General features: G+C 37.5%; 1 protein-coding gene across 1 annotated transcript in view; it reads left to right on the top strand.

The window, feature by feature from the left end:
* The window catches only part of MRPL35 (mitochondrial ribosomal protein L35), a 471,157-nt gene that overhangs the window by 335,623 nt on the left and 120,653 nt on the right, over positions 1–14,881 (top strand). The gene's annotated exons all lie outside the window — the stretch shown is intronic.

The raw sequence follows: 14,881 nt of genomic DNA on the forward strand, positions 1-14,881 counted from the left end.
GAGGTTTTGATTTGGATTTCCCTGATGCCAAGCAATGTTGAGCACTTTTCATGTGTCTGTTGGCCATTTGGATGTCTTCTTTGGAAAAATGTCTGTTCATGTCTTCTGCCCATTTCTTGGTTGAATCATTTGTTCTTTGGGTGTTGAGTTTGGTAAGTTCTTTATAGATTTTGGATACTAGCCCTTTATCTGATATGTCATTTACAAATATCTTCTTCCATTCTGTTGGTTGTCTTTTGGTTTTGTTGACTTTTTTTGCTGTGCAAAAGCTTTTTATCTTGATGAAGTCCCAATAGTTCATTTTTGCCCTTTCTTCCCTTGCCTTTGGTGATGTTTCTAGGAAGAAGTTGTTGCAGCTGAGGTCGAAGAGGTTATACAAAGCTGTAATCATCAAGACAGTATGGTACTGGCACAAAAACAGACATAGATCAATGGAACAGAATAGAGAGCCCAGAAATGGACCCTCAACTCTATGGTCAACTCATCTTCGACAAAGTAGGAAAGAATGTCCAATGGAAAAAAGACAGTCTCTTCAACAAATGGTGTTGGGAAAATTGGACAGCCACATGCAGAAGAATGAAACTGGACCATTTCCTTACACCACACACAAAAATAGACTCAAAATGGTTGAAAGACCTAAATGTGAGACAGGAGTCCATCAAAATCCTAAAGGAGAACACAGGCAGCAACCTCTGTGATATCCACTTTCACCACTCTTACTCAACTTAGTGCTGAAAGTTTTACCCACTGCAATAAGATAAGAAAAGGAAATAAGAGACATACAAATCAGAAAGGAAGAAATTAAATTGTTATTTACAGATGACATAATTATCTATGTAGAAATTTTGAGAAATCTACCAAAAACCTCCTAGAACTGAAAGTGATTTCAGTAAGGTCACAGAATAAAAGACAAATGTACAAAAAATATTTTACATGATATTTCTATATATATAGCAATGAACATGTGGACACCAAAATTAAAAATACAATGCCCTTTACAACCACTCAAAAAATGAAATACTTAGGTATAAATCTAACAAAACATGTATAGGACTTGCATGCTGAAAATTACATAACACTGACAGAATCATGAAAGAATCAAAGATCTAAATAAAATGGAGACGCATACAATGTTCACAGATTGGAAACCCAACATAGTGAAGATATCAGTGTTCTGCATATACACATACAGGTTTAACACAATTCTTGCTTAAAAAAAGCTATCTACAAAAACACATTCTTTCTATATACAATCAACAACTAAAAAATAAAAGTTGTTGGCCATAGCAACTTCTTACTAGATATGTCTCCCGGAGCAAGGAAAACAAAAACAAAAATAAACTGTTGAGATTATATCAAAATAAAAAGCTTATGCACAGGGGCACCTGGGTGGCTCAGATGGTTAAGCATCTGTCTTCAGCTCAGGTCATGATCTCCAAGTCCTGGGATTGAGCTCCATGTTGTGCTCCCAGCTCAGCGGGGAGTCTGCTTCTCCCTCTCCCTCTGCCTCGCCCCCTGCTTGTAGTCTGTCTCTGTCTCTCTCTCTCTCAAATGAATAAATAAAATCTAAAAAAAAAAAAAAAAGCTTCTGCACAGCAAAGGAAAGAATCAACAAAACTAAAAGGCAACCTACAGAATGGGAGAAGATATTTTCAAATGATATATCTGATAAAGGGTTAGTATTCAAAATATATAAAGTCATAAAACTCAACACCTAAAAAGTAAATAATCCATTTAAAAAATGGGCAGAGGGCGCCTGGGTGGCTCAGTTGGTTAAGCGACTGCCTTTGGCTCAGGTCATGATCCTGGAGTGCCAGGATCGAGTCCCGCATCGGGCTCCCTGCTCAGCGGAGAGTCTGCTTCTCCCTCTGACCCTCCCCCCTCTCGTGCTCTCTCTCCCATTCTCTCTCTCAAATGAATAAATAAAATCTTTAAAAAATAAATAAATAAATAAATAAATAAATAAATAAATAAAAAATGGGCAGAAGACATGAATAAACATTTTTCCAAAGAAGACATACAGATGGTTAACAGACACATGAAAAGATGCTCAACATCACTCATCAGGAAAATACAAATCAAAACTACAATGAGATATCACCTCACACCTGTCAGAATGTCTAAAGTCAACAACACAAGAAGCAGCAGATGTTGGTGAGGATGTGGAGAAAGGAGAACCTTCCTGCACTGTTGGTGGGAATGCAAACTGGTGCAGCCATTCTGGAAAACAATGTGGAGTCTCCTTGAAAAGTTAAAAATAGAACTACCCTACAATCCAGTAATTGCACTACTAGGTATTTACCCAAAGAATACAGAAATACCAATTCAAAGGGATACATGCACTCCAATGTTTATAGCAGCGTTATCTACAATAGCCAAATTATGGAAAGAGCCTAAATGTCCATTGACTGATGAATGGATAAAGAAGATGTGGTATATAAATACAACGGAATATTACTTAACCATAAAAAAGAATGAAATCTTGCCATTCACAATGACGTGGATGGAGCAAGAGAGTATTATGCTAAATGAAGTAAGTCAGAAAAAGACAAATACCATATGACTTCATTCACATGTGGAATTTAAGAAAAACAAATGAGCATAGGGAAAAAAAATAGAGAGAGGCAAACCAACTCTTAACTATGGAGAGCACACTGATGGTTACCGGAGGGGAGGTCAGTGGGGGGTTGGGTTAAATAGGTGGTGGGGATTAAGGAGTGCACTTGTGATGAGCACCAGGTGTTGTATGTAAGTGTTGAATCACTAAATTATACACCTGAAGCTAATATACTGTATGTTAACTAACTGGAATTTAAATAAAAACTTAAAAATAAAATAAATAAAATGACACTATTATTGATAATGTCATAAAAGTCAATCAATTAGGAATAAATTGAATGAAAATATACAAAACTCCTTTATAGACAACTACAAAACACTGCTTATAGAAATTAAAGAATATCTAAATAAATGGAGAGATATACCATATTCATGAAATGGAACTCAGTACTGTAAAGACATCAATCACCACCAAAGTGACCTATAGATTTAATGCAATCCCAACACCTAGAAGGGTTTTCTGAGATGAATTTTGATAAGCTAATTTGAAAATTTTATTTGGAAATGCAAAATACTAACATTGGAAGATTTATGCTACCTGATATCAACAGTATTATAAAATTCTAATAACTAATGTTGTGTGGTGTTGGTGTGAAATTATTATAGAGACTAATGGAACAGAATAGAGAACCCAGTAGCAGAACCTGGTTTATAACAAATACCACCACAATTCAGTGGAGAAAATGATATTCTTTCCATTAAATTCCATAAGGTCAATTTAGATACCCATAAGAAAAAAAAAAAGAACTTTGATCCCTACCTCACACTAAATTCATCTGAGATGGAGCATAGACTAAAATATGATAGGTAGGGGCGCCTGGGTGGCTCAGCCGGTTAAGCGGCTGCCTTCGGCTATGGTCATGATCCTGGAGTCCCAGGATCGAGTCCCACATCGGGCTCCCTGCTCAGTGGGGAGTCTGCTTCTCCCTCTGACCCTCCCCTCTCTCATGCTCTCTGTCTCATTCTCTCTCTCAAATAAATAAATAAATAAATAAATCTTTAAAATATGATAGGTAAAAAAGCAAAGCTGCTAGAACAAAACATAGGAAAATATCTTCACGACTTTGGGGTAGGCAAAGATGACTTAAACAGAACACAAATTTTAAACAGCTATAAAACAATCATTAAATTGGATTTCTTTAACATTAAGAACTTTTATTCATCAAAAGATGAGGGTGAAAAGGGAAACCAAAAACTGCTTTATATTTTCAAAATAAAAACACTCATATCTAGTATATATAAAGGACTTTTTCGTATTAATAACAATAGGCCCACCCCAATTTTTTAATGAGCAAAATACCTGAATAGACACTTCACAAGAGAGAACCTTCAAATTGCTATTGAGAATATGAAAAGATGATCCACTTCATGATTCATCGGAGAGATAAAAATTAAAACCATTAAGTAAATACTACTACATCCCCACAAGAATGGTTAATATTAAAAGCACTGACAATATCAAGTGCTGGAAAAAAATATGGGGACTCATATACTGCTGGTTAGAGTATACGTTGTTACAACTAGTTTGGAAAATTCTTCAGCAGTAGCTACTAAAGCTAACTATATGTGTTAACTTTATGATATAACAATTCCATCCTTTATTATATACTCAACATAAGTGTTTGTCCATTAAAAGACATGTATAATATTCAAAGCAGCTTTATTCATAATGGCAAAAACTGGAAACAAATGTCCATCAGCAATCAAATGAATATATACATTATGATATATTCATATAATAATATACCAATTAATACAGCACTACAAAAAATGAACTGTAAATACGTACAACATCATAGTTGAATCTCAGTGGAACTTCTCACTGTGCTTTGTTTGGACTTGAATTCTGTGTACTGCAGTCAAGAAATTGCCCTAGGCAGAGAGCTGAGTAATCATGGGGTTTTTCCCTATCAGTTTCCCTCCTCTCAGCAATCTCAGCCTTATATTGCCTGTTGTCCACTTCCTGAAAATAATTGCTCATGTATTTTTGTCTGGACTTATAGTTATGGCAAGAAGACCAGTCCAGTACCAGTTACTCCATCATGGTCAGAAGTAGAAATCCAGAGTTATTTTAAGAAGTAGTAGGAACTGCATTTAGGAAAACTGGTTGAGACAGGAACACTGACTAGGTAACTGCAGGAGCTTTTATTCATAATGGACCTATAGACATAGGATATTTAGGTGAAAGGATAATCAGCAAATTTTGGATATGATGTGATGGACATGTTGTCATAGTTAAAGGTTAATCTGCTATCATAGAGAGGCCTCAAAATGCAATGACTTAAATTAAATGGAAGTTTGTTTTGTGGAAGAGTCTAGTAATCTCCATAGCCAGGTAGCTCTGTTTGAGGTCATTCAGGGACCCAGGCTGGTAAGGCATTTCTGTGCACTTATTTCACCCAACTTCTAAGTTATCACCATTATCTGGCAGGTTGGAAGTAGAGAAGAGAAAGTGATAACACATATACCCAATGTTTTAAGTCAAGATCCCAAAGTGGCACGTATCACTTTTGCTTATATCGTACTGTCAAGATTTAGTCAATTGGTCACACCTAACTACAATGTGGGCTGAGAAATATGGTTGATAGTTGGGACTTTATTCAGCTAAAATTCTAGTGTAACAGAAGAATGGGAGAATAGATAACAGGGTAGGGGGAGAACAATAGTCAGCAAGTCTACCATGGATGCTTATGGGTCATCCAAGTGAAATGCCCAGCAGATAGCTCTATAAAGGGACCTGGTATTGAATAGAGTGTTCTGAACTGGAGATGTGGATTCAGAAGCCATCAGCATATAAGTAGGAGTCAAGGACATGAGTATTGATGAAATCACCCAAATGAATTGAGAACTGAAACAGAACTCTAGAGTAACAATAACTCTGAAAAAGCAAGGGAGGAAGATCCCAGGAAGGAAATTATTTTTTAAAAAGGATCAAAGAAGTAGGAGGAAAACCAGGTAGAGTAGTACCAAAGAACTACCTCAGTAGTTCCCAAACTGAGGGAAAGGAATTTCAAGGAGGGAGTGGTCAATAAAGTCACCATATGCAGAAAGCACAGGTACTATAAGCACAAAATGCATTCATTAATTATTAATTCAACTGGGGGTGTGTGGGTGGCTCAGACAGTTAAGTCCCGGACTCGTGATTTCTGCTCAGGTCATGATTTCGGAGTTGTGGGATCGAGCCCCTCGTGGGGCTCCATGCTCAGCGTGGAATTGGCTTGTCCCTCTCCCTTTGCTCCACCCTCCCACCGCCACCGTGCTTGCTCGTGCTCTCTCAAATAAATAAAATCTTTAAAAAAAATTCAACTGGAATTAATCCAAATATATGTGAATAATAAACAAATGAATGTTGAATAAAGAAATAAAGGCCTAAAAGGTTAATAATGAAACAAAAGGAGAGATTAGGGCAATGCAAGAGAGTGATTTTATTGGGGATAATAGCTGAAATTGATTGGCCAGGAGTTGAGACTTGTTGAAATTGGCTACATGGGAATTCATTGTATGAATTTATTGTATGAATCTCTCCACTTTTGCATGTGATTTAAAAAAAAATTTTTTTAGTAGGCTCCATGCCCCTCATGAAGCCCAACACGGGGCTTGAACTCACAAACCCAAGATCAAGACCTGAGCTGAGACCAAGAGTTGGATGTCTAACCGAGCCACACAGGCACCCCTGGGATTAAAATTTTCTGAGGAAAAAAATGGTTTATGGGCACCTGGGTAGCTCAGTTGGTTAAGCATCTGCCTTTGGCTCAGGTCATGATCTCAGGGTCCTGGGATCGAGCCCTGCAACCCTGCTTAGCAGGGAGCCTGCTTCTCCCTCTCCCTCTGCCCCTCCTCCCTGCTCATGCACTTGCTCTCTCTCAAATAAATAAATAAAGTCTTAAAAAAAAAAAAACACAACAGTTTAAAAAATCCCTCTCTTCTTCCCAAAAGGAAAGATCCAGACTGAGAGAAAATATCTGCAATACATATATTTGACAAAGGACTTATATCCAGAATATATGAGGAACTCCTATAATTCAACAAAAAAAGACAAACAGCAACCCAATAGAAAAATGGGCAAAAGATTTCACAAAAGAGGTAATTCAAATGGCCAGTAAACATAGGACAAGGGTCTCAGCCTCATTAGTTGTTGGAGAAAGGCAAATTAAAATCACAAAGAAATATCTCTATACACCCACCAGAATTTCAGAAATGAAAAAAATTATAACGTCAAATTTTAGCAAGAATGTAGAACAACTGGGACTCTCATATACTGCTGGGGAGGATACAAATTGATACAACTACTTTAGGAAACTGCCAGTGTCTACCAAAACTGAACATAGGCATACTAATTCAGAAATTCTACCCTCAACAAAAATGTGAACCGAAGTCACATACAAGAATGCTCATAGTGGTACTATTTGCAATGGTCAGAAACTGGAAATAAGCTAAATGTCTATTTTAGTATATGTGCTGCTGAAGCGAGCACAAACTAGATGTCTATTTTGATAGAATGGATAAACTGTGGTATGTTCAGATGATAGAACACTATGCAGTAATGAAAATGAACGAAGTACTGCTGTACATAAGAGATGACACTCACAAATACAATTTTAAATGAAAGAAGCTATACACAAAATACAACATACTACAGGATTCCATTCACATATCATTCAAAAATAAGCAAAACTACCCCAGGATTTAAGAAGTTGTCATAGAGATTAAATTTGGGAAGGATGGTGAAAGTCGTGACAAGGAGGAAACCAGGGGAGGTTTCTAGGATGTGACAGTTACTCTGTTTCTTGATATGGGTGATGGGTTATGTGAGCGTTGAGTTTATGAGAAATTAATAACCTACACATTTAATATTTATATACTTTTATGGAGATGTATTGCCTTTCAGTAAAAACTTTAACTAAATGGAGAAAAGAATGTATTTTCCCTGAATGACTGGAAGTGGTTAAAGAAGGAATAGATGGAGAAGGTACTGTCCATTTGTTCCATCCTTCTCTTGTCCTACTTCTCCCTTTTTTAGTTAATCAATAAAGTTATGAGGCATCAAAAGCCTTTTTTGATTTCTACCTATGGTTCACCATTTGGGAATATTATTTCAGAAACACTAGTCCGCACTCAAACTATGTACTAATTCTCAGATAAACAAGCATCTTATAGCTAACACCACATTCTCCTGGACCAAGAACTCCAAGCTGTTTGAATAAACTCTAGGTCTGGTTACCAGATTCTAAATAAAATGCATGTATTTTCCAGAATGGGTTAATTACATATATTCCTCCTTAGCATTAAAGGAATATAACTGAATTAATTCCTGTAGTCTTTTTTAGCTGTCAGAAAACTCTGAAATGACGGGTCCTTTCTCCAATTTCTATATAACCCAGTCTGGTGCATATTATGCCGTAAGCGGTCTTTTACCTCTCAACCATTCCCCAGTCATGAAAATACAGTAGTCTGTGTAGATCTGCCCTGATTCAGTAACAGCAGAGAATATGCTCAGTGGAAGTAGAAGAAAGCTGATCTCATGTCTCCCCTGTTCCCTGTTTTGGAGATAATTCAGGGTAACTGGATGAGTTGGTCGCTGAACTCATGAGGCTGGGCTTTAATACCTTACAGTTCACAGGTTTCTCTCTAAATAAAAATCGTGGTTAAATATGTGCCATTTTGATGAATAGTTGTAGATATCATATTATATTTCAGAGTGAGGTTATATTAGAACTAGCTTTTTTTTAACAGATGAACCCCTGATTTCATTCTCCTTCCCATGGTGACATGGGATGTATCCAAATCTGGGCATTCAGCACCTGTTATGGCTATATTGCCAGGTAACTGCATGATTTTCTGTGAATCCTGGCAGGTGGACTGTTTGTAGGTTTTTGCAAATGTAGCATGCCTTTTGTTAGATGATGAGTGTGCCAATTTATTCATGACAGGGACATCCACAACCTAAATTAAGGCAGAAGATTGGACAAAACACATTTGCTTCTGACACTCAGATTCTATTATTTTAAACAGGAAAACTGTTAAGAATGACACACTTCTTTCTTTTTTCCTTCTCATCAGACAAGATAAAGTGCTTTTAAAGCAAAGCAATATACATCAAGTTTGGTCACAGTCCACCATGTTGATACTAACAAATAATTTGAACAATACTGCTTTAAAAGCCCAAAATATTGCTGCGTTTGGCAAGAGGGGTCTCTTACCCAAGCCTCTGGCAACAAAGCTGGGAGTCAGCTTGAGGCATTTTGTTCCAGAAACCTACTGTTTTAGCCACTTGACTCAGGAATTAAGTAAAACTAAATGGGGGAGCATTTAAACAATAAAGACAAAAGCAGCCCTGAAAATACCAGAATTCTAACTTCTGTTTTGCTGGCCTGAAACCCAACTACTTTGTTTTTGTGAAAGGACTTCATAAAACCACAAATAAGTTACCCATGTGGAAATATATCACCAGACCCTGCTTTATCAACAAATATATGATGGTCTCAAAGTACATTCCCAAATGAGAAGAGCTCATAGAATTTTACCAACAGTAGTGAGGGTGACTAAATATACACTGTAAATGAACATCATCTTTCTATTCTACAACTGGCAGCATGTTATGGATAATTGGTGAGACTGCCAGGAGTTAACCTTTTATAAGGGAGGCAAGGAACAAGATTTCTGTCTTTCCCACCCCATCTCCCTAAATGGGTTTTCCAGGAAACAGAAACTTTTTACTTTGTTGAAACATTTTAAGGTTTCAGAACATTTTAAAATTTAATAGTTTTAAAACTATTTTGAATATAAAAAAATGAATTTTTCTGACTTCTTGTGCAAATGGCAGTGGTAAAATGTTTTTCTGGACGAACACAAAATCGTTTGGTAAGATAGTGATATTCTCTCAGGAGACACTGTACTTACTGGCCACAAACTACTGTTTTGTGTTTGGGTCTTTTTTTTTTTTCTTAATACCTTTTACCTCTAACTGTCAAACTACTGTAACTATGACTTCTTTGTCTGCCCTGCCTCTAATAGGGTCTACCTCTTACTTCAAACTCTCTGTGTAGTTTCTATTCTATAGATTGGGAAGCTAAATCACCAAGCTCATTCAAGTTCTTTGTAAAGTAAGAATAAATTCTGAGTAAGCATCTGTGTGATTCTTCATTCATTCAGTAGATGCTTATAAGAAAACACTAAGTGTCCATCAACAGATATATGGATAAAAATATGGTATATATTCCACTGTATTTGTACCACCACATTGTATATACCACATATATGCAATGGAATATTATTCAGCCACAAGAAACAAGGAAATCTTGCCATCATTGACAACATGGATGGGTCTGGAGGGCATTATGCTAAGTAAGTTAGACAAAGACAAAAACTATACGATATCACTTATATGTGGAATCTACAAAAAAAAAAAAAAAAAAAGAACAAAAAAGCCAAACTCATAGAAACAGAAAGTAGAATGGTGGTTGCCAGGGACTGGAGGGTGGGGGAAATGGGGAGATGTTTGTCAAAGAGTATAAACTTCCAGTGAGAAGATGAGTAAGTTTTGGGTATCTAATGCAGAGCATTGTGATTATAGTTAAAATATTGTATTTATTTACTTGAAAGTTGCTAAGAGAGTGGATCTTAAATGTTATTACAAATCATGTGATGTGATGGAGGTATTAGCTAATGCTACCACGGTCATCAAACTGCAATATATATCGACCAAGTCAACACATTGTATACCTTAAACTTACACAATATTATATGTCAATTTTATCTCAATAAAGTTGGAAAAAATAAATTAAAAAAGAAACAAACAAAAAAAGAAAACCCTCAGGTAGTACCTGACCTTTGACATCTGTTTGGATGCCTCTCTACTTTTAAGCTTATTTTTGTTCTTATTAGGTAAATATGTTATAAATTCAGTTAGGTATTGTCAATTCTAAGAGTGTGTTTTAAAACAGACTATAAATGAGAATATTCAAGCACCATTTGTTCAGCATATAAAATAAAGAACCTATCATTCCATCATCACATAAACTAAGAGAACTTGACAGTAACAAGTACACCATTTAGCATCAGCATAAAGGATAATGTAATTTTGACAAAAGACTATTCCTATTGTCTTTTCCACAAATGCACTTATTTCTAAGTGAAAATATGGTAGAGAGAGACTTGAACAAGATAGAATCTTATCCAGAGGTTTTAAAGAATCCACCACAGCTTTGACTTGCTGACGTCATCTTTTAAGAAAATATTTGGGTACGTTTAGGTGGAGCAAACACACTGTTACCCCCACCACTCCTCCTTAAGCCTGTTTTACTGGGCCCTGAAGACGTTCAGATTTGGAAGCTGTGTCCTAGTCATATCTTTAACTACCTTGGTTGTCCTGAATTTCGATCACCTATTAAGTGGGGATTCCTTCTTGTCCACCTGTTGCACAGGGATGATTTATTATATACGAATCAATAAAAACTTTGGGTGAGAAGATGGCACAAAAAATTAAGCAAAGAGCTTGCCTAAATTGAACATTAATCAGTATACTTAAATTTTGGCAACAAGAATAGAATGATTAAAAGATGATTCAAAATGTCATTTTAACAATTAAATTTCCATTCTTTCTTCTCTAAATTTTAATCAAATCCAATAGCAAAAAGGACCCAACACTTCTGCTACCTTTTGTCCCTTGGATAGTTTTTTTTTTTTTTTTTAAGATTTTATTTACTTATTTGACAGAGAGAGACACAGCGAGAGAGGGAACAGAAGCAGCGGGAGTAGGAGAGGGAGAAGCAGGCTTCCCGCTGAGCAGGGAGCCCGATGCGGGGCTTGATCTCAGGACTCTGGGATCATGACCTGAGCCGAAGGCAGATGCCTAATGACTGAGCCACCCAGGCGCCCCTGTCCCTTGAATAGTTTTAAGTAATAATAAAATGGTCAAGGGGAAAAACGTGGGAGCAAAGAGAAAGACTACATGAATAATCTTCCAGGCTCCCAAATAATCTGGAGATGAAAAGAGGTATGGGACTATACACACAAAAATAATAATAAAATAATAATAATAATAATATTTTTGTCTTGGAGCAGGCCATAAATACCGAGGTCTTTGTCAGTACTAATGGGTACTAAAAATATAATTTATCTTTTCTACCTACACTAGATGGGTGGTAAAAAGTTTGGTAAAGGGCAAAATTAAAATAGATTTTTAAAATTCAAGCCAATAATTACTTACTGAATGTTGACTCTGGGTCTAATATGTTAAGGATATAACAGTAGATTATAGCATTACTCCTGCCCTCAGGGATCTCTTATCCTTAAAGAAAGACTTACACAAAAACATGAGAGAAGACTGTAGAAAAACTTTTGAACAGAACACAATCATGTATCCTACTATTACAGTTAACCAGCGTTCAGTAACTACAAAGCCCACATACTTGGAAAATTTAGTCCATTAAATTCAATAGGTTGCTCTACGAATTCGAACTTTCTTTTTAAACACAGTTCAAGTTTAGAGTCTGTCAACCTTGAATATTTCCTTCAATTCTCCACCTCCAGGAAAATCTGACAAAAGCATTATTTGCTATGCTTAACAATTAAGGGATGAGTCAAGCTTCCCTGGAGACCTGACCCTCTGGCAATTATTTCCTCCCCAATTTCATTATATTATTATTATTTTTTTAAAGATTTTATTTATTTATTTATTAGAGAGCGAGTGAGAGAGAAACAGCATGAGAGGGGGGAGGGTCAGAGGGAGAAGCAGGCTCCCTGCCGAGCCGGGAGCCCGATGTGGGACTCGATTCCGGGACTCCAGGATCATGACCTGAGCGGAAGGCAGTTGCTCAACCGACTGAGCCACCCAGGTGCCCCTCATTGTATTATTTTTACTATGTGTCTAACATTCACAACGTGTATCTATTTTATGCCCTGCACTGTGGATATTTAGATTAGAGCACAGGTGCTCCCTTAAAGTAGTTCACCCAAAAGACACACATGCATGGTTTCAAGACAATGCAGTTAAGTATGACAGACGTGTGCAAGGTATCAGTGGGATGTAAGAAGGGCATGTACCAAGAAAGGGCAAGATACCACTAAGATTAGAAGAAGGGCACGTATCAATCTGCTCCATTGTTGGTGATACTAAGTTTGATCACTTGAGTAAGATGACAGCTGCCTGAGCTTTCAGTGTAGATATCTTTGTCTCTTTATAAGCCTGGTGGGGAAGGAAAAGATGGGTAGGAGGGTGTAGAATTTCTGGATGAGGTGGGATCTAGCCAGACAAACCAGAGAAGGGATGAGAACACTAGGTAGAGGTGAGAGCAAAGCACCAAACTGAGAAAAACCAGAGCATGGGCCTGGAGAGATAAGCAGTCCAGAGTGTGATGATGTCTCTAAGAAGTCAACCAGGAAGATTATGAAGGGCCTTGAAAGCTGGTTGTAAGGAGATTGTGGTTTATCTTCTAGGGTAGTAGTCTCCAATGTGTGACGTGTGTGCCCCAGGATGGAGAAATTTTAATTGTCTTTTAAAATGTCTATACTTTTGTGTACATTTCATAATGGGACAATATTATGGGTCTATGACCCATTGACTGAAATCAGGACCCTAAGAGGACTGGGGGTAGGGGAGAAAATGAAAAGCTGTTTTACTAAGTACTGAAATGCACCCAGGAGAAGCTGTTCAGCAGATGGCTGAATATAAAACTGGAGACGTGGGAAGGGGACTTTGGCCACGTAGACTGGGGACATCCACTGAAAACATGAAAGAGCAGTGAACCAACGGCAGAACTCTAGGACATGATTACCTTTTTTCAAAAGAAAATTAAAAGCACAAGGAGCAGTGTTTGCATTTTTATTTAAAAATTTAAAAGAGCTCCCAAATATTAATAGCTGGTCCTTAATATTTTCATTAATGTATGAAAATGAGGCTCCGTCTACCATGAAACAAACAAAAAAAGTTTCTGCTAGTAACCCAGCAGTAATTCAGGGTAAGAAAATTATATTTTCTTACCATTTTGGGGGGCAGTCAAGAAAAGATTTTAAAAGTGCACCATGAAACTCAGACCTGATCACAGTGCTGGGCCAGAGAAAATAAAGTGAGCTTGGGACACCTTGTGTCAAAAAGCAAGCACTTCAAGATTGAAAGGGATAGGGGCGCCTGGGTGGCTCAGTCGTTAAGCGTCTGCCTTCGGCTCAGGTCATGGTCCCAGGGTCCTGGGATGGAGCCCCGCATCGGGCTCCCTGCTCCGCGGGAAGCCTGCTTCTCCCTCTCCCACTCCCGCTGCTTGTGTTCCCTCTCTCGCTGTATCTCTGTCAAATAAATAAAATCTTTAAAAAAAAAAAAAAAAAGATTGAAAGGGATATATCAATAGCACAGAAGAGCCTAGAGGGGCTCCCACTTACCAAATTTGGGATTCAGAAATCAAAAAGAATAATGAATTTTAACACATTGAATATAAAAAGACAGTAAGTCCAATAATATTCAAAGTATGTGAGAAAGAAAAATGGAAAAATAGCTCTTCTTCACACACACACACACACACACACACACACACACAAATGCCAGCTAAAAAATGTAGAATGAAGGATGCAATTAGAGAATCCCCACGTTATAGGGCGCCTGGGTGGCTCAGTCGGTTGAGCATCTGACTCTTGATTTCAGCTCAGGTCATGATCTCAGAGTCGTGGGACTGAGCCCTGAGTCAGGCTCCACGCTCAGCAGGGAGTCTGCTTGAGATTCTCTCTCTCTCTCTCCCTCTGCCCCTACTGACCCCACCCCATCCCTGCCCCCACGCTCAGTCTCTAAATCAACCATTCTTAAAAAAAAAAAAGAAGAAAATCGCCATGGTACAACTCCTATTTAATAACTGATTTAGACTAATAATCATCAGTGGATGTTAAAACCATTGGGTTACTAACATAACATTGAATGTTAACTATACTGGAATAAAAATTTAAAAAAAAATTGGATATTCACATAGCCTCACAGGTTCCCTCTTAAGTGAAAAAGTATCTTACAATGGAAAGATATTACTTTAACCAAATTTAGCTTCACCGATGATGGGACAAACTGATACAAAATGTCTTCTGATGTCGGGCGCCTGGGTGGCTCAGTTGGTTAAGCGACTGCCTTCGGCTCAGGTCATGATCCTGGAGTCCCTGGATCGAGTCCCGCATCGGGCTCCCTGCTCGGCAGGGAGTCTGCTTCTCCCTCTCCCACTCCCTGTTTGTGTTCCCTCTCTCGCTGTGTCTTTCTCTGTCAAATAAATAAATAAAATCTTTAAAAAAAAAA

The sequence above is a fragment of the Leptonychotes weddellii genome, chromosome 10 (assembly GCF_054177405.1).
Source record: "Leptonychotes weddellii isolate Sample4059 chromosome 10, ASM5417740v2, whole genome shotgun sequence".
Classification (NCBI taxonomy): Eukaryota; Metazoa; Chordata; class Mammalia; order Carnivora; family Phocidae; genus Leptonychotes; species Leptonychotes weddellii.